Genomic DNA, 21,713 nt, shown 5'->3' on the forward strand with positions numbered 1-21,713 from the left:
CCTATGACCATTTTCTTAATTGTTTTGGGTTTGTTTTTGTAGATCCTTTTCTTCTCTTGTGTTTCCCACTTAGAGAAGTTCCTTTAGCATTTGTTGTAGAGCTGGTTTGGTGGTGCTGAATTCTCTTAGCTTTTGCTTGTCTGTAAAGCTTTTGATTTCTCCATCAAATCTAAATGAGATCCTTGCCGGGTAGAGTAATCTTGGTTGTAGGTTCTTCCCTTTCATCACTTTAAGTATATCATGCCACTCCCTTCTGGCTTGTAGAGTTTCTGCTGAGAAATCAGCTGTTAACCTTATGGGAGTTCCCTTGTATGTTATTTGTCGTTTTTCCCTTGCTGCTTTCAATAATTTTTCTTTGTCTTTAATAATTTGCCAGTTTGATTACTATGTGTCTTGGCTTGTTTCTCCTTGGGTTTATCCTGTATGGGACTCTCTGCACTTCCTGGACTTGGGTGGCTATTTCCTTTCCCATGTTAGGCAAGTTTTCAACTATAATCTCTTCAAATATTTTCTCGGGTCCTTTCTCTCTCTCTTCTCCTTCTGGGACCCATATCATGTGAATGTTGCTGTGTTTAATGTTGTCCCAGAGGTCTCTTGGGCTGTCTTCATTTCTTTTCATTCTTTTTTCTTTATTCTGTTCCGCAGCAGTGAATTCCACCATTCTGTCTTCCAGGTCACTTATCCGTTCTTCTGCCTCAGTTATTCTGCTATTGATTCCTTCTAGTGTATTTTTCATTTCAGTTATTGTGTTGTTCATCTCTGTTTGTTTGTTCTTTAATTCTTCTAGATCTTTGTTAAACATTTCTTGCATCCTCTTGATCTTTGCTTCCATTCTTTTTCTGAGGTCCTGGATCATCTTCACTATCATTATTCTGAATTCTTTTTCTGGAAGGTTTCCTATCTCCACTTCATTTAGTTGTTTTTCTAGGGTTTTATCTTATTCCTTCATCTGGTGCATAACCCTCTGCCTTTTCATCTTGTCTATCTTTCTGTGAATGTGGTTTTTGTTCCACAGGCGGCAGGATTGTAGTTCTTCTTGCTTCTGCTGTCTTCCCTCTGGTGGATGAGGCTATGTAAGAGGCTTGTGCAATTTTCCTGATGGGCAGGACTGGTGTTGGTTAGAGCTGGCTGTTGCTTTGGTGGGCAGAGCTCAGTAAAACTTTAATCCACTTGTCTGCTGATGGGTGGGGCTGGGTTCCCTCCTTGTTGGTTGTTTGGCCTAAGGCGACCCAACACTGGAGCCTACCTGGGCTCTTTGGTGGGGCTAATGGCGGACTCTGGGAGCTCATGCCAAAGAGTACTTCCCAGAACTTCTGCTACCAGTGTCCTTGTCCTCACGGTGAGACACAGCCACCCCCCACCTCTGCAGGAGACCCTCCAACACTAGCAGGTAGGTCTGGTTCAGTCTCCTATGGGGTCACTGCTCCTTCCCCTGGGTCCCGATGCACACACTACTTTGTGTATGCCTTCCAAGAGTGGAGTCTCTGTTTCCCCCAGTCCTGTCGAAGTCCTGCAATCAACTCCCACTAGCCTTCAAAGTCTGATTCTCTAGGAATTCCTCCTCCTGTTGCCGGAACCCCAGATTGGGAAGCCTGACGTGGGGCTCAGAACCTTCACTCCAGTGGGTGGACTTCTATAGTATGAGTGTTCTCCAGTTTGTGACTCACCCACCCAGCAGTTATGGGATTTGATTGCGCCCCTCCTACTGTCTCATTGTGGCTTCTCCTTTGTCTTTGGATGTGGGGTATCTTTTCTGATGAGTTCCAGTTTCTTCCTGTTGATGATTGTTCAGCAGTTAGTTGTGATTCTGGTGTTCTTGCAAGAGGGAGTGAGAGCACGTCCTTCTATTCCACCATCTTGAACCGATCTCCTAACTTTGGGGTTTTTTTGTTCTTTCACTGATTGCTTTAGGTGTAAGGTTAGGATGTTTATTTGAGAAGTTTCTTTTTTCTTGAGGTAGGATTGTATTGCTATAAACTTCCCTCTTAGAACTGCTTTTACTGCATCCCATAGGTTTTGGGTCATCGTGTTTTCATTGTCATTTATTTCTAAGTATTTTTTGATTTCCTCTTTGATTTCTTCAGTGATCTCTTGGTTATTTACTAGTGTATTGTCCAAGACTTTTAAAAATCTTCTAACCATGTATTTTCTGCATGATTTTGGGTTTCCTTGTTCTTTAGATAAATCTTTTTTGCTATTATAACATTATGCAATATTTAGAAATTTTAATATAAAATATATAAAAATAAATTTCACCCATAATTCAATCTGTGATAAACATTTTAAACATTTTAGTTCACCTCTTTCTTCACATTTTTCTAAGAACATACACACATACCACACACAAAGGAGAGGAGAGAGAGGCAGGAAGAGAGAGAGAGAGGCAGGAAGAGAGAGACAGAGAGATAGAGACAGAGAAAGAGAGAAAGGTGCAGGCATGTACTTTTTTAACAAAGATTGCCTTATACAGATGGTTTGGTGATCTGCCGTTTGGATTTAAAATATAATAAATAGTTTGCCATGTCATTAAACATCATCATTTAAAATTGCTATATTAGTTAGAATATAGTTGATTGCATGTGGAAGAAACCCCAAAGGACTGTGTGGCTCAAACAAGAACTGAGTTTATTCCTCCTTTCCTGTCAGTCTAGACTGATGGTGCTCTCTTCTCCAAAGTCAGTGCAACAGTTTGCACTCCACAATATACTGTTCATGTTCATTGTTTTTGTGGTATACAGCTTTTAACATAAGTCTGGGATTTATCACTCTGAAAGTGAATAGACTTTAGAAGTGAAAGACAGCCTCAATGTCATGATCATTAACTCTTTCATGAAAGTGTCACCCTAATTAAAAAAAAAAAAAATCCTTCTCCTAGAGTGTGGAGGACCAATGTGAACTATGTTTTCTGAAAGCTTTTATTTGAATAAATTGATTATGTCTTTTATTAAATTTCTTTAGCTATTTTGAAATGCAAATCCTTAAAATGATAAGATATGTTGTTTTTCTTCTAAAACAGAGGATGCACCTTTGGTTTTAGGGACCATAAAATAGACATTGGCCTAAAACAAGTCTGGCTATGACCCTAATGAAAAAAATGAATAAGACCTTTCTCCTTGTCTCTCCTTTCTGTTCTTTTCTAGTCCTGTTTGTGCCCCCAATCAGTTCCTGCAGGTGTGGGATAATCATAGTTATATATTTATTTATATGTATCTGAACACAGACATTGGAATTCTAGTTTAAGAAAATGGGGACACCTAGGTGGTTGACAAGTGTTAGGTGGGATTGATCCCATAAGCTGATTAGAATTCTTGCAGACCACTTGCACCAAAAATAGCAATTCTTTGTTTTTAGACATTTATTGAGAGAGCTATAAAATGATAGTATTTTAAAGGAAATGCGAAATACAGAAGAGAGTAGAGATTTTATATATCACATGCTGTGGTGAAGGCTTAGTGTATAAAGTTGTTTTATTTTAACCATTGCTACACTTTTATGAATCTTATAGTGTTACACACTATTGATCTCAGAAATAAAGATCTCTTCGTGTGAAAGGATCATTAGAGAGTCTTCGAGATGACTCAAACTGGCCTTATGAAGAAAGGATATAAAAGACTTTGGCAATCTACAGTCTGTTCCCCAGACAGTTTCAGAAAATAACCTTGAGTGAAATACAAAAGACCAGGCCTTTCAGACACCCAGGAAAATCTCAAAGAAAAGGGGATTTGCTTAGCATCTTTCCCTCTTTTTGATGTGTTCTCCCACCCTCCCCAGATACATAATGTGTCCGGCTGCACTTGGAAGGGCCAGTCCACTCTTTCTGCACGTTCTCTGGGTCCTCCGTCTTGCCAAGTGCTCTAGGCTTCCTAATTAGTCAGTTGTTCTGCCTCTTTTCCCAATCAAATCTCCAGTTCTTTATCTTGACTACTGACTTACATATTTTTCACTGATTATTTGATCAGTGTAATTCATGCTGGACTGTAAAGGACCAAAATTGATAAGGACATATGTACATTTGAAAAGAGAAACACATTAACATCAACAATTCTGTAACTGCTATCAGTACAGAGTGGATATTTTTGAGGGATTGAGGCAACAGGCTCTCTCGAGTGGGATGTTTTCCAGTGCTCTGTACCTCCTATGACCCCAATCTATTTTTCCCTCCATTAAAATTTGCCTTAATCTCTAGGTTGGCAGTGGGTTTATTTAAAAACCAACGTTGCCTATGTAAAGAGAGACACTAGCTTGGTTAATATTTTCATTATTAATAGTAACCATTTGTTGAGACATTTGTGGTACCAAACACTTTATATCTGTGTTCTCATGTAATCATTGTAATGCTATGATAGACATTATTGTTGTTCACTTTCTTATTCATCGTTTAGCTTCGTTAGAGTCACAACTGGAGAGTGGCAGAGCTAAGATTTCAACCCTGGTCTGCTGATTCCAAAGCCTCTGCTTTTAACCCGTGTACCTTTCAGTGAAAAATGGCTTTATTCATAATCATGGTTGGAGTTTAAGGTTTAATATAAGTTCATCTTAGCATACACACTTCAAAGAACTAATCTCTTTGGGAAAAAACGTAATATGATTCAGAAAGCAGATCTTGAGATTTTTCATTGATACTTTTGGTTTCAGGCTTAGTGCTGCCATGGGGCTTTCAGAAGTGTGGACATTTGTCACTGTCCTACCTCCCTTTGTGCATGCCTCTCTCCCCAGAGCCTGGAGTCTGGTGGGTTAGTCTGCCCTCTCTGTCACCAGTCTTAATGCCCATATTTCACTAAGATCCCTCCCTTTCACCAGCTGGAAAGTCTTCTTCACTTTCCCCACTAAGAAGGAAACCTGAGCCATGGTCTTCCTGTGCACAGCAACTTTCTGTGCGTCTCTCCCAAAGCAGCATGCAGTGGATACATTTACTCTCCATAGGCAAAGAAAGCAGGTGATCAAGAAACACTAAGTGATTGTGGTAGCCAGAAATACCAAGGAGCGTGATGGTATATAATGCAGTTATCCATTTCCTGTATTCATTCTCATTCAGTCGTTTAACTAGGGTTTTTGAGCACTCATTATTTTCCCTAAAAACTGATGATGTCATAATGGTCTAGTGGCTGACCTAGTTTAAGTAAAGAAGATGGCAAAGAGGAGGAGGAAGTGGTGGAGGAGGAAAGAGAAGAAGAAGAGGAATTTTTCCCAGTAAAGTAGGGAAGTCACATCCATTGGTGGTATAGTTCAAGCTGTCGTAGCAGAAAGTGATAATCTGAAAATGTACAGCGAGAAGTATGACCCCTTCTGGTGCTGAAACAATAAACCATATAAGCCTCTGAAGATATCCAAGAATATGTGCAGCCTTCATAAATCTCACCACACTCACTGAACTCTCTTCCGGGAAGATCTCTTCTAACCATGGAAGAATTGGATGGTCAGGGCTTCCCTGGTGGCGCAGTGGTTAAGAATCCACCTGCCAGTGCAGGGCACATGGGTTCGAGCCCTGGTCTGGGAAGATCCCACATGCCAGGGAGCAACTAAGCCCGTGAGCCACAACTCCTGAGCCTGTGCTCTAGAGCCCGCGAGTCACAACTACCGAGCCCACATGCCACAACTACTGAAGTTCACGCGCCTAGAGCCCGTGCTCCACAACAAGAGAAGTCACCGCAATGAGAAGCCTGTGCACCACAACGAAGAGTAGCCCCCGCTCGCTGCCACTAGAGAAAGCCCATGCAACAAAGAACCAACGCAGCCAAAAATAAATAAATGGGAAAAAAAAAAGAATTGGATGGTCTTTCTCATGTTCTATGTTCTATGTATGGTGGCAGTATAAAAGAATCCAGAAGAAGTAGGACATAGATATTTCCCCAGTCCAAAAATAGTGTTGTAGCATGCAATTCAGAAGGTGTCTCTGCTATTAAAAGAATTTCTTGGAAGTCTTTCATCTGCTGTTTTGGGTAACTATAGTATAAACATAATAGGTATCATCTGTTATATTCAAATAGTACTTTCTAGAGCATGAGAAGCTGAAGTTGGCTGTCAACCCCTACTGATTTACAAAAAAACAAACAAACAGTGCTGTTGTTTCTTACAAGGATAGTGGAAAATTCATTTATATTACTACACTTTGAATAGATGAAGGAATAATCTTGAATGTGAGTAAGCTGAGAATTCTGCCCAAGAAGTGCTGCTGAATGCTTTGCTGATTTAGACATCAGAACAAGGTGGATGCTACCCTAACAATAAGTACATCTTGCTTCAAAGAGAAGTTTTTCCTATACTTGTAAGCTACCAAAGAGTGCAGGGGAGCTCTTAGTAAGCAGTTCAGGTTGATTAACTTCAGGGGAAAACGAATGCAGAGTGTGTTTGTGAGAAGTAAAAGAAGGCATAAAACAGAATAGTTAATGATGGGAGTGCATGAGGAATTGATATGAGGTGACACTACATAGAGAACCCAGCAAATCCTATCTAATGCTCCTGTTTGTTTATTATCATAAAGACTCAAATTATTGCTATATTTAAAACTTTCCTAAATTAAAAACCTACCATCGTTTTCTTCTCTCTCTCTCTCTCTCTCTCTCTCTCAGCTTGTCTTAGCATTAAAGTCCCAGGATATTAAAAATTTCTTAGCTCCAAAAGTACTAACAGCTCATATTGGACGGAAACAAAAGTTATGGGAGCCTGTCTCTATTTACTTCCTCTTCTTTGCCAATCCTACTAGGCATTGCAGTTCAGCAGTTCACGTCCCAATTCAAATCGATTAATTTATTTTCAGCTATGACTCAAAATGTCTCTAACTTCTAATCCTTGGAGATGTATTCATATATGATTTCCAGATCTCTCAAATACATTTTCTGCATCTTTCTCCCTTCATTATAGTCTTAACATTTTTTCATGTAACACTCTGAATATATGAAAGATAAATTCTGCCATCTGTACAAGTTCATATCTTGTTTTTTATGTTATCAGAAGTTTTTTTAATCTTTAAAGTTACTGAAAGCTCAGATTTCATTTAACAGAATGATCATTTAGGAACTTTATCTAGTTTCTTTCAGACTCTCTCCCTCCTGAGAAAGCGTGGATCCTGGAGCTCTTGAAAGTTAGAGCTGAGGCTCGGACAGAGTGGGTGGCTGTGGACAGGAGACCAGACCTCAGGCCTGTGCCAGGACCAGATCTGATTGGAAGGCTCTACAGCCTGTGCAGGCCAGGCTGGGACTTTGAAGCAGCTTTCAGCTGGAGCTTGCTAGGTCCCCTGAGGCAGGGTTGCATGGAGTGTACAGATTGAGGGTGCCTTTATAGATTGTTAAAGACCAAGCTTGGGGTCTCGGATAACAGAGTTTTTAAAGTACAGGCAAATTCTGGAATTATCATTTGTAACTCAGGATCTAGTTGGGTAACAGAAGCGATAACTGTGTTCTCAGTGGGCAAGTGTTGGGGCCTGCATTGCTCTTGGAAGAGACCCAGATCCATTTCCTGAAGAATACTCTGACCCAGTCAGTAGATACTCTCATGACCAAAGTCTGAGCAGAGTTGAGTCAGCCGTTGACTGAGGCAGAACAGGACACAGAGCAGGTGTTGAAACCTGAGATACAGGTGTCAAGAATCATTTTTGGTTTTCAGGATGGAGAGGTCAAGTTTGGGAGCTGGAAAGAAGTAAGAAACATGACCACAGAGGGGCTAAATAGAAAGGGTGAACTGATACTAGATGCCAAGGACATAGTTATAACTATGAGCCAAGGTCAAAGCCCTGGCAACTTAGGACGCCCGTCAACCCAGGAGAGGCCTCTCACCCTTCAGGACAGAATACAAGCATCACCTTATCTCTGACGCCTTTCTCACTGCTCCAGAGGGCCACTCTCTCTTCCATGCAACCAGATTGTTCTGATGTCTCTGTCATTGCCTGCATCCATTGTATGGTAATTGTTTATACATTTCTTCTCCCATTCTAGTCTGTGACCTCTTTGATGCCAAAGGCTAGCTTACCATAGATCACATAAGTGTTGTTGAATTGGCAAAAAGATCTCGAGGGCCTGTATCTGTTTGTAGAAAAAACCAACCAAATAGCCTTGCTGTATTGGTTCATTCTGGGATATAAATTAGAGTAAGTCACATTGCCCCAATTCACTCAAATACCTCTCCCTGTCTGCTTTAAATCTTTACATTTGTCGAAGACGTAGGATGTACCTGGAGCCAGAAGTTGTTTGTGTACGTTTTGATAGGCACTGTGATCGGTGTTTGGGTACAAAATGAAGATGGTGAAATCCCTACCTGTAAAGTCTGTTATGGGGCATTAGGACTCCTGTTTCTTGTACATGACCTGTGTCCTAAGCACTGATAAGTGTTGTCTCTTTTTCATGTAATTTGGCTCTAACAACAACCCCATAAGGTTTGTTACATCCACTTTACAAATGAAATGGAGTACGGAGAGGTCAAAAAATTTGCCCAATGTCATATACTTGGTAAGTAGAATAACTTGCATTAAAGTGTCTGAGCCCAAAGGAAAGGGAGGATCTCAGTAGTATTTGCCCCTATGTGTGTACCCAAGTCTCTGTTTCTGGTATTTACCAACGTGAATGCCCTTAGATTCTGATTAATAGTGTCTCTTTCTTGAGAATGAAAGTAGTAACAGAGAGCAATATATTAAGAAGTCCCTTCCGTAATTCAGGCAAAGACATGTGTGCCAGTAATCTCATTTTCATATTCACAACCTACTCAAAGTGAGAAAATAAAACTAAAAATAGGACTCAGGCAATGTAATGTAAAGTTCCTGAGTAATGTAATAAAAGTTAAATTTAGGTAAATATTATTGCAAAAAAGATGTGTTTTGTTAAAATGGTTAGTTGGGGAAACAGAACAATGAGGCCTTAAAATTTTTTCTGTATATTTATTCCAGGATATAAGAAAAAACATAGATCACTTTAAAAAAATGATTCAGTGAATATTATGGAATTATATAGTTACCAAAAAATGATTTTATAGGTTAGTATATTCTAAAATTTGATGAAGGAAATATTTCGCAAGTCAAACCAGAATTTAATTATTATTAGCCTTTGACATTTTACTGCAAGAGAATGTTTTTAGAAAATTTTGATTATTTAGCCTTTGACTCTGTTTACTGAAGTGATTTTAGGAGTTATTCCATAAATGCATATCAGAGCACAAAAGATTGTTTAGTTCCAGTATTTGTTATCCAGAATTTTCTTTCCTATTATAATCCAGTATCATAAAAAGGTTATTATTAATTTCTTTATCTCGTTCATTTCTGAAGGTTTATTTGTAATATTCTTCATATATGCCCACAGTGAAGCAAAAACCTTAGAATATTGCTTTCTGTATCTCCTCAGGATTCTGTAGCTATGTTGAAAAATGTAGAAAATCAGCAAACTTCCTTATTAACGTAGGAGAAAGAAAAACTAGAGGTGACAGCTGCCTACCACAAATTCTGTATCTTGAATGCTCTAACATTCACTCAATACAGAGCACTTATTATGTGCCAGGCGCTGGCTGAGTGGTGGCAACACAGAGGAGAACAAGCCTGTCCTGTCCCTTGCCCCCATAGGATACTGCTGTTGTACAGGCTTGGTGCTAACGCAGTGCTAATTACTATAGCATCACGTAGTTAACGTCAGGCAACTGGTCTTTGTGGCTAAGTATCATATACTGTATTGTATGTTGATTGCAAAAATTAATTTATTTAATTTGATAAAAATGCATGTTTTTCCTGCTAGGTATGAATTTGCTGGGAATTCTCTAGTTGCAACTTATCAATAACAATATAATTTATTTATTTAAAAAGCTACTGTCATGTTCATTTCTTAACAGTGATAAATGGTAGAGTTTAATATTATTATAGACTTCTGTTGTTAAAGCACTTGATTTCTCTGCTTCGCATAGTTAAAGATTACTAGATTTTAAGGCAAGTGAAAGGAAAACAAGGGTCCTGTTGTTCATTTTTGAGTAAAATTACAACTATTGAGGAGCACTGACTCAGTCATTGTGTCCAATCAGGTGAGGTCAAATTCCACTTTTTCACCATGGAATGGCATCCTTGGCAGATTCTGCAACTTTTGGTCGCTCTTGGTTTTTAAAAGTCCAGTTCTGTTTAAAAAATCAGTCTCAGACAATTTAGACCTCATCTTTTACCCATCCCTTAGCTCAGGCCTTAGGAGCTTGCAGTGTAGAAACTTAGTCTGCCATGTGGCTCCTTCCCTCCTCCCTCTTAAACACTCCTCTCATTTGAGAGTCATGCAGGAAAGTAAAAAAAGAGCTTACTCTGGTCATTGCTCATCCTCTGATAATACCCTCCGTGGGGGGGTCCAAAAGCTCAGTCTCTTTGGGGGCACATGGTTGTTCTCTTTGCGTGAGCCCCAGACACATTCCCCAAGGCACAGGTCCCTGACGAGGGAGATCTGGCTCCAGACTGTCGTCTTCTGCCCATCTCAGACCTCGCCACCACCAGAGATCCACCCCACAATCTCTTCCTTCTGGGTGGGGTGCCCTCAACTGGCTATCAGCCTCTTGAGTGGGACACCTGAAAAACGGCTTACCCTCCCTTGGCCCTCCAATCCCCTTGTCCCCTACTCCGGAAGGAAGTGGAAGATCAGCATACACTCTTGCTAAACACCTGCCCAACCACAATGGGAAATTATTTGGAGATCTGTCAGTGAAAGCTCCAAGGCATACTTATTTAGCAGAATAATATAGAAAAAAGTAATTTATATTCAAAGGAGGTTTTTCCCTTGAATTTCATTTTTTTTTCTTTTTTCAAACTCTTAAGGCCCAAACACCTACTGTTTTTTTGTGATTTAGACACAGTCCTATATATATTCAGATTAAATTTTAGCAAATCCTTGAATTTAATTTCTTCTGCTTATTTCATTTATCATATATTCATTCATTTTTTTAACTGATATTCAGAGACCATCAGCTGTGTATCGTATTTTTCTTCATGTGCTGATTTCATGTTCTTAGATGACCATAATTGATGTAATAATTATTTTGAGTTTTAACATTTTGATTATTCCATTTTGACACAATAAATAGTCTTAGTTCTGTGTCACCATTCCCATGAAGCAGGAAATGTATTTTAATTCTTTATTAATAAAATTTGAATGGGCCTATAATCAGAAGATACTCAGATAATTTTGTACAATAAGTTTGAAAGGATAGTTTCCAGAGTTTCTAGAATTTGAAAGAATAACTTCTGTAGTTTCCAGAATTTATGGTTTGGTTTCTAAAAATAATGAGAACTTGACTCTGGATAGAAATATAACTTTTATGTCAGTGATACTTTAATAAATGCAAGCACAATTTTGCTCAATGACCTGGAAAAGTAACTACATACATAATCTATCATAGTTCAGTTTTTATATGGACCTAATAATTATAGGTGATTTCTTACTTTGACTTTGACAGATTCAAAACAAGTTCATTTTTGCTATTTACTAAAGTTATTCAGTGTATTTAAAGATTTTTAATGAACTATATTTATGTAGATCTATCTCTACCTTTAAAACTCTTAATGTTCTTTTACTGATTTGAACCTCAGGATATGCTTTTTGTGTTAATTTAACCAAAGAAACTATAGATAATTTAATTCTGCAATATGATGTTGAGGAGGACTTTTCCTCTTGCCTTGGAATTGCTGATATTTGTCTTGGGATGAAAACCAAAGTACCTAAGAGTTCCATGTTCTATGGAAAACCTCCGACAGTTGGAGGCAGCACCCTCCCCAGGACTTGCGAAGAGAACAAATCCTACCACAGTCAGCCATCACCCCGGCATCCCTCACAGTACTTCCTAGCCTTTGTGAGGAGAGTCCTGGACGAGAGAGACAAGACGTAGGGTGACTTATCAAGGACATCTGCCCCATACAGTGCCCTATGGTAAGGGTGCTTCTCCCCACTCCCTGACTTAAGCCTACAACAAAGTCATGTAAATATGGGATTAAGCCATGATAATCATTCAGGAAGTTCTGGGCTTTCTGCAAGAAGTGGAAATTGGACTTCCCTGGTGGTGCAGTGCTTAAGAATCCGCCTGCCAATGCAGGGGACACGGGTTCGAGCCCTGGTTCAGGAAGATCCCACATGCCGCGGAGCAACTAAGCCTGTGCGCCACAACTACTGAGCCTGCGTTCTAGAGCTGGAGAGCCACAACTACTGAGCCTGTGTGCCACAACTACTGAAGCCCGCGCACCTAGAGCCCGTGATCTGCAACAAGAGAAGCCACCGCAATGAGAAGCCTGCGCACCGCAACAAAGAGTAGCCCCCGCTCGCTGCAACTAGGGAAAGCGTGCACGCAGCAACAAAGACCCAATGCAGACAAAAATAAATAAAATTTTTAAAAAAAAAGAAGTGAAAATTGACAGCCATAAGATTTAAATCTAAGGTTTTGCTGAGAGTTGCAAATAAATATATTCAATGTATGCGGTGATTTCTTTGTTCTAGTCTTTATACACACACACACACACACACACACACAAAGTGTGAAGAAAAACAAGGATCTGTGATATGAATTCACATTAAGACCTGTTTTGAAAATACATTACCTTTTCTATGTGGTCCTACCACAAGTAAATCTGCATTATTTTTCTGGTAGTTCTCCTAATTATTTTATCACTACCTCTCCCTTTTATTCTTTTTCCATCACCCTGTTGTATCTATCCCTCTCCTAGATTTTTAGCCAGATTTACAAGAGGTGCTGATCATAGTGTAAGTGGTTTCCTTCCTATTTCAATTGCCTCTGCTACACAAAAGGCACAAGGACCTTGGCTACATAAGACACTACAAAAAAAAGTTATGGTTCTCTGTCTATATGATAATACTCTTATCCTCACTGTAATGTTTCAGTGGTACTTTTTTTTAGGAAACATCTATTGATGAATCTCTGGTCTTAGAAGTTAGCCTGGTAATAGCAGTTTAAAAAGGGCTCTTCCTCTATTTAAAGGAAGCAGTTATTCTAAAAGCACAGGGTCTGTGATTGACTAAATACTATATCAGAGCTTGAAAGATTACATCTGGAATGTTTTCTGTCTTGTGAACCTTTGGATTCAAAACATAAATTTCAGATTTAAGGCAGCATGTGGATGAGTATTAATCATTCCCTGATGTACAACATGGTTATTTTTATACTTAATAGCAGTTTACTTATAAAATTAAGTGGATTGTCTTCTTACTAATGCACTGGAGGTTAAATAAAAGGAATTTTATTTTTTTATTAAACTGTTGTCAGTTTTGTTCAATCCAGTCTCTATCTCAGCAGTCTGAAATTTAGTTCAATATTTTAGGTACAGTGTCATGAGGTGGGCTTCCATAGTTCAAATTAAGCTTCTTGGCTTACAAAGAATTATAATTCAGTTGAACATTGTTATTGTTTGTTGGATGCCTGACCTAGTATCGAGTTTTCAAAAAATGAGTTTGGTTTGAAGGTGTTTTAGGTGGTTGGCTTTTTCCCTCCATTTCAAGGGGAGGTGTTGGGTGGGGCATGGGAAGTAGCAGAGGGTTTTGACTACACTTGTCAAAGCACATCAAAGACATTCACTGGCTGGACATCATTGAGAGAGTAGCTTGCATTTTCTGCATTTCCTGATATCAATAAAAGTAGCAAATTTGCAGGTTTTACTCACTATTAAAAAATGAAGTATATGATCCATACTTTGGGAAGTTAAACTTGAGTTATATTCAGTATGCATAGAGAATATTGTTTCCACATTTTTAAGATGACAATTTGATGTAATGGCATACTTCTGTATTATGTTTGCAGAGAGATTTTCCCAAAAATGATTTCCCAATTTTATTTTATTTGTCTTTTAAAATTAATTTTTATTGGAGTATAGTTGATTTACAATGTTGCATTAGTTTCTGCTGCACAGCAAAGTGAATCAGTTATACATATACGTATATCCACTCTTTTTTAGATTCTTTTCCCCTATAGGTCATTACAGAGTATTGAGTAGAGTTCCCTGTGCTATACAGTAGGTTCTTATTAGTTATCTATTTTATATATAGTAGTGTTATATGTCAATCCCAATCTTCCAATTTATCCCTCCCCCCCTTCCCCCTTGGTAACCATAAGTTTGTTTTCTACAACTGTGACTCTATTTCTATTAATGATTTCCCAATTTTAATGCTGTAGTGCAGATATTAGAACTTAAAACTTAAATAAGTCTCTTATTTGTGAATATTTTATCTAAATATTACCTAAATAAACACTATTCACAGGGGTTCAATTTCACTGATAATTAATAATGTGACTATTCAATAAAAGGATGAAAGTAAGAATAAAACAGGTTATACAATTTATTTACAAATATCACATCAATAAAAACTGGAATGATACTATTTTGCCATTATTAAATGTACAGTGACAGGTCTAAAAATAATTTTTAAACAGAGTGGCACGTTTCTTAAAAATCTTGTTAGTTGTACTAAAGAACTACACATCATAAGAAACAGCTTACATGTGTTCAAAATGAATTAAATGTGGAAAATATCTCCAAGGCATTTATTTTCCATCATTATATCTGGCTGGACAACTAAGAACAGATACTTTATGAATGAAAACTTGAAGTCTCCCATAATTTTATTAGGAGGCATGTAGATGCTGCATGTTTTTACATTTTGTTGGTGATGGACCAGGACCATACATTAAAGAGGGATCTCAGTATCTGTCTAACTTTTCACGTGCTTTTTTTTTTTTTTTAATCATAGGTTTAAGAGAGTATTTAAGTGATTAGAGCATAGCCTCAATTCTGTCATGATTTTGAGTGTTTATACATTAAAATCTGTGGAAAGGCCTGAGGTCAAGCTGTTTTAAAAATTTATCAATTAGCACATTGTCACAATCTAATTTATCTCAAATATATTAACTTTTCAACCTATAAACTTCACAAGATTAAAGGTAATTAAATGTCATGTACCTTTCTTTTTGAAATATGCAATGAAGTAAAACTGAGTCATCATTTGAAGATTATATGTTCTTAGTTTAAATGGATTCATCTACTCATGTGTCTGCCCAATCACAAAATGATAATCAAATTTAGATATTCAATCTTCAAGTATAGAACAGGGAGACATTAATAGCTGATGTGAGAATTGAACCAATGACTTTGCTCTTGGTCACGTCAAGCTCTAACCAAATGTGTCAACTGTTGTCAAATAAGTGTAGAGGAAGAGGACAGACACCACGTTTTAAATTAGGAATGGTTAATCATTTGCCTATAAAACAATTATGAGTAATTTCTCTTCAGCGTTTTGGTGAAATGTATTGTTGGTTAGCTAGTTATTATCTGACAATGTAATCACAACCTTATATGTTTAGCCCCCTGGTATTCAACTGCATGTCTATCTAGTTCAACTACTTCAACAGCTGAATTTGTGCATCAGAAATAGCAAATTTTATCAAATGTGTGCTTCAGTTGTGTTAGAAAAGAGTATCAACTGCACAACATCTGTATTTCTTAGTTAGTATTCGTTTTTTATCTTCCTTTTAAGAATGCTGATGCATCCAACATTTATGTTTCTTTTTGTCTGTGTTGTATTTTAGTTTCTGCATCATATTTATTTTTTACCCAGCCTTCCTGTGGGGCTTCAGATGTTGGTACTCTCCAGTCTTACAGCTCCTGTGCTCTGGAATGGATCTTATACTTCTGTAATGATTTTCTCTGTATCCCTACTCTCCTTTAATTACAAGTAACCACATTTTAGGTATCCTCCTCTTAAAAATTAGAAACTTGAATGAATTGCAGTTTTAAAATAGGTCACCAAATAACCATTTAGAACCTAAAAATGTTCCCAGTAAGCAGTTTTCAGGCTAGAATAACATCATGTATGACACTGCAGTGGTAGCGCTACTAATCTTTTTGAAATAAATGTCAGATATCTTGGATAAGAATTGGCAAACTGCAAATACAGAGCGAATTACTTTTGTACGTGGAAAAAAAAAATCTGTAGTGTTAAATTTTTCATAGAATATTCATCAGTGCCTGAGGATTTCATGGAAATTTATTTAGGATTTGCTGGATATCTGCAGACATGTTTAGGCTTTAGTATTGTTGTGACGTATCTGATTGTTCTATGTATATATCGTGTATGTGTGCTAAGGTTATTTTTGAATCAATTTGCTTGCTCTTCTATTTTCAAATTAAACTTTCATCTTGTCCTTTACATCTTGCCTTAGAGACCCAGGCATAGCAGAGATAAGGATGAATCGTGGGGGTAAAAATAGGGGAATTAACTGATAGTCTGAGTGTCAGATGGGAGGCCTTCAGGTGCATTCCTGTGTCCTGGTCCCAGAATGCCAAAAGCATGTAGAAAACAGATCTGAGTATTTGGAACTCTACAATGAAAAATTTATCTTATTATCACCCTATAGTGAAACACATCATTTGACAAACTCCACTCACTAAGTACATCTGCTCTGTATTTTTGTGTGTTACTCATAAATAAGGGTCAGTTGAGGATGACCAGATATTAAAGCAAAGTCTCCAGCATGACAGTGATCAAAACAAACAAATAAATAAGCATAAAAAAGAAACTCGGAAGAAACTGAGACAAAGCAGAAAGTTGAGTGAAATTTTATAAAATATGTAATTAATATATTTAGAGAGATAATAGAAGATTTTGCATTCATAACATGAAAACAAGATTCTTTTAAAATGGCATTTCTCTCCACTTACCTTGTCTCCACCCAGACTCAAACCATCACTGTCTTGTCTATGAAATATTCTAATTTAAGAATTAAGAATTTAATTTAAATTCATTAAAGTTCTATTCAGGAGTTGTTCATAAAAGTTGAGTTGTTATGAAAAAGGAAACATCAGCTTCCATGTTGTATTCAAAATAGAAAATTATGATGAAATATTTTCCAGTAGTATGAAAACTCAGATTCTTTTACCCATAAAGGGCTAATGTATGATTAAAAATCTAGTAATTGATAGAAGTATTAGATTTTTTAAAAAGCCATTCAGGAGAGAGTTTGAAATATATTTCATGTATTTATTTTTAGCTGTATCCATCTTATATGAAAATAATGACAAGGCAAAGTTTGCATTTCATTATCAATATTGTTTCCTTATCCACTGTTGTTTTAGAGCAGTCAAGTATGGAAAACCAAAACAAGAGATTTTTATAAAGTTGATAATGTGTTTAGCACTGTCTTGTATCACCCTGTATTTATTGACCCTTTTTATTCATTTTTGTGTTAAATATGTATTGAGCACTTATTCTGTGCCTTGTACTAGAGAGGATCTAAGGATTTACTGGTTTCTGCTCTTAAAATGAACCCTGGGACAGCTACATGTAAAAGAATGAAATTAGAATACTCCCTAACACCATACACAAAAATAAACTCAAAATGGATTAAAGACCTAAATGTAAGGCCAAACACTATAAAACTCTTAGAAGAAAACATAGGCAGAACACTCTATGACATAAATCACAGCAAGATCCTTTTTGACCCACCTCCTAGAGAAATGGAAATAAAAACAAAGATAAACAAATTGGACCTAATGAAACTTAAAAACTTTTGCACAGCAAAGGAAACCATAAACAAGATGAGAAGACAACCCTCAGAATGGGAGAAAATATTTGCAAATGAAGCAACTGACAAAGGATTAATCTCCAAAATTTACAAGCAGCTCATGCAGCTCAATATCAAAGAAACAAACAACCCAATCCAAAAATGGGCAGAAGACCTAAATAGACAGTTCTCCAAAGAAGATATACAGATTGCCAACAAACACATGAAAGGATGCTCAACATCACTAATCATTAGAAAAATGCAAATCAAAACTACAATGAGGTATCACCTCACACCGGTCAGAATGGCCATCATCAAAAAATCTACAAACAGTAAATGCTGGAGAGGGTGTGGAGAAAAGGGAACCCTCTTGCACTGTTGGTGGGAATGTAAATTGATACAGCCACTATGGAGAACAGTATGGAGGTTCCTTAAAAAACGAAAAATAGAACTACCATACGACCCAGCAATCCCACTACTGGGCATATACCCTGAGAAAACCATAATTCAAAAAGAGTCGTGTACCACAGTGTTCATTGCAGCTCTATTTACAATAGCCAGGACATGGAAGCAACCTAAGTGTCCATCAACAGATGAATGGATAAAGAAGAGGTGGCGCATATATACAATGGAATATTACTCAGCCATAAAAAGAAACGAATTTGAGTTATTTGTACTGAGGTGGATGGACCTAGAGACTGTCATACAGAGTGAAGTAAGTCAGAAAGAGAAAAACAAATACCGTATGCTAACACATATATATGGAATCTAAGGAAAAAAAAAAATGGTTCTGAAGAACCTAGGGGCAGGGCAGGAACAAAGACGCAGACATAGAGAATGGACTTGAGGACACGGGGAGGGGGAAGGGTAAGCTGGTACGAAGTGAGAGAGTGGCATGGACATATATACACTACCAAATGTAAAATAGATAGCTAGTGGGAAGCAGCCACATAGCACAGGGAGAGCAGCTTGGTGCTTTGTGACCACCTAGAGGGGTGGGAGGGAGACGCAAGAGGGAGGAGATATGGAGATATATGTATATGTATAGCTGATTGACTTTGTTATAAAGCAGAAACTAACACACCACTGTAAAGGAATTACACTCCAATAAAGATGTTCAAAAAGAATAAAAAATAAAAATGAAGATAAAATGAACCCCGGACAGAAGGGAGTCAGACAAGCCTATATTCACTGAAGGAGAATGACAGCTGCCATACATAGAAGAATGTACGGATGCACAAATGCTTAGTGCATTTGGTAAAGATGGGTCAAAGAAAGGGGAAGTTTTAGGTTAGCAGGCTTGAGTGAGTTACAAGAGCCTAAGAACACAATCCAATGTAGAGAGAGAAATTGAACCCCAAGAAATCCTGGAGGAGGTCAGAGGAGTGGAACATGTGGAAACACTTTCTATATGAGACGCAAGGGTTGAAAGAGGTCTATGAGTGAAGATAGAAAGGTGATTAAAAGGTGGAGCAGAGAGGACTTGCAGATCTTCCTGTGCAGTGGCTTCTGTTTTCTTGGCTGTGGCAGAATGTTGAGTCAGCTCCTAACAATAAATGCAGAGATTTAGCACCATCACCGGTCTGGAAAATGTTGATTACCAGAGAAGGGTAAATAAATTGAACGTGGCAGGGAAGAGTCCTCTGAGATTTTAAATCCTAAATTTGTAGTTTATTCACTCAGTGAATATTCATAGAATACCTACTGTGTGCCTAGGTTAGTGCTGAGTACACAGCAGAACAAGATAGACACGTTTCCAATTCTCAAGGAGTTCGGAGCCTCGCGTAGTAAACAAATATCAAAAAACTATTACACAACTTAATACTCAGTTATAATGGTGAGAAAGAATATGTAAGAGTCATAATGGAAAGGACTTCTTTGAAGAAGTGGTGTTAGGATATCACATGAAGGATGAGAAGGACTGAGCGTGGTAAGGAGGCAGAGAAAGGAATGAGGAGAGATATCCAGGCAGGGAAATGCTGAGCAAAGGCTCTGGGGAGGGAGTTGCTGGAGGGTGGCAGGGTGTGGCAGGGTGTGGCAGGGTGGGGCTTCCCACCCTTTGTGCTGTGGTGCCTCTAGTGGGTGACAGGTGTGTCCAATATTCATCTGTTCAGCTCTTATGTGGTACCCCTAATTTGGCATATCTCTAGGTGTTTTTACATTTCATGTTTACAATCTTTGAATTAATTCATTTATTTAGCAAGTATGTATTTGATAAAATGATGCTACATTTAACCTGTGCTAATTTTATAAATATCATAAACCAACCAACCGATAGTGTGTAAAATGAAAGTTTACCTTGGGGTTGCTTACAAAGAGATTGGGACGATTCTTTTATCTTAGACGACTGATATGGGAGAAACACATTCAATTTCTTTTTAATTGAGTACTGTCAGTACAATAGAATAAGATTGAGAGGCATTTCAAATTATTTAATATTCAACCAAAAGAATTCCTAATGTACTTACACCGACAGATTAAATAAACAATTCAGGAAATCATAAAGTTCAGGCAAAAATAATCCAACTTAGTTTCTGGGGAAAACTGGAACTGTTGCCTGGAATTATCCAACTCCACTGACTATATTTTTTAAATTGCATACTTATCCTCTTTACCTCTATATATGGCACCTATTTACAGAGAAGCAAAAACCTGGCATTGCTTTTCTTAGCTGTGGTTTGTTACACCTCTGTGAAAGCCTGTGTGTTTACCACTGTCTTAAATCATCGGTTTGTGGTTGCTTGATGTTATCTGAATTTTTAAAGCATGACTTTTTTTATTTGTGTAGAAAATTTTTTAGCATACTATAAATTTCTGGTAGTGATTTGTATCATCACGTACATAAGAAGTGCATATTGTTTCAGGTCCTAAGTAAGCTTCATGCATAGAAAAGACCCCACTGCTCGCTCTTTTTGTACCCAAATGTAAACTCCTGGCGACTAGAGAGTGTGAAAGGCATCAAGTGTGTGTCCATGGCAATCTGCTGGCTGTGTGCAGGAAGTTACAGTGGCATTAAGCCATGAAAAGGATCAATTGTTTTTGTGAAAAATCCTCAAGATGTGCCTTGAATGCAAAGAATCAAGTTCATTAAAATCGTAAATCATCTATTAATCTTTTTTTCTGACATGTCCTTAGTGGTCACTGGTATTTTAAAGAACAAAATGAAAAATACGATTAAAATCAGAACATAAAAGATTGTTGACGACCGTGGAATAAAATCCTCAGTGCTTTTTCTTCTTGAAGAGTTTTTAGTGGATACTTGGTATACCTCTCCTGAGTATGGAGCGGAACACAGTATGAGGTTTATATCCTTCATTCATTTATTCACTTATGTGCCAGGCTGGTTTTACAGATGAAAACATCCCAGGGTTTTCTGGTTATATCCAAAAGCACTGCTAGGTTTCCCATAAATAATTTGGTGGACTGGGAATTAAGGACAGCATTGTACAAGAGGCTGACTAAACTACATTAATTCTTGTTGGACGTGCCAGGGAAATGGGGGTGGGCTTTCTCCCTCTGAGGAGCGATAGATAAGCAAGCCTCACTAGGGCATCTCAATATACTGCACACATGCTCTTGCTGACTGACAGGGGCTGTGTGTGAGATGGGAAAGCCATGGCAGGGCATGGCATTACCACCTACTCCCCGGGCATGGAACACCACCCCAAATCAGCAGGCTCTCCCTGCTCAGGGGGGAACAGTGCGTCCCTCAGCTACTGTACTGCCTAGGGGTGTTCAGGTAGAAAGTGAGTGCAGAGCCTTAAGGTTCTAGCTGGGATCTTCTTGGGAAAAGCCTAGCAATGCTCCTCACTCTATGACACCAGAGAGGATTCTGGGAATTCTACCCTCACAAGAAACATTTCTTTCATTTAAAGATTACATGAAGCAAAACATCTCAGTTAGTTGGAGGTACATAGATATCAGTTAAAATTAAAAGGGTTGTCAGTTTCTGTAAGATATTTTTCATGGGGTTAAAAAAAAGGTAGTTTCAAATAATGTGTACTTCAGTAGTTAGTATTTTCTTAGCTTGCCAGTGACCTTGAATGACATGTTAAAGCACTTGAGGCATTATGCTTCTAGTTTGTGACCTCCTTGAAGAGGCCCTGTTTTACATTGTGCATCCCTAGTGCATGGAGTTTAATGTGAAGCCACTGACTGTTAAATGAATTCTACTTGAACATTCCATTTGGCACCATTGTGATGCAAGGGCATTC

The 21,713-nt window shown here is 38.0% G+C and overlaps 1 protein-coding gene across 1 annotated transcript in view; it reads left to right on the forward strand.

The window, feature by feature from the left end:
* Positions 1–21,713, forward strand: part of PTPRZ1 (protein tyrosine phosphatase receptor type Z1) — a 168,277-nt gene that overhangs the window by 25,753 nt on the left and 120,811 nt on the right. The gene's annotated exons all lie outside the window — the stretch shown is intronic.

The sequence above is a fragment of the Eubalaena glacialis genome, chromosome 8 (genome assembly GCF_028564815.1).
Source record: "Eubalaena glacialis isolate mEubGla1 chromosome 8, mEubGla1.1.hap2.+ XY, whole genome shotgun sequence".
Classification (NCBI taxonomy): domain Eukaryota; kingdom Metazoa; phylum Chordata; class Mammalia; order Artiodactyla; family Balaenidae; genus Eubalaena; species Eubalaena glacialis.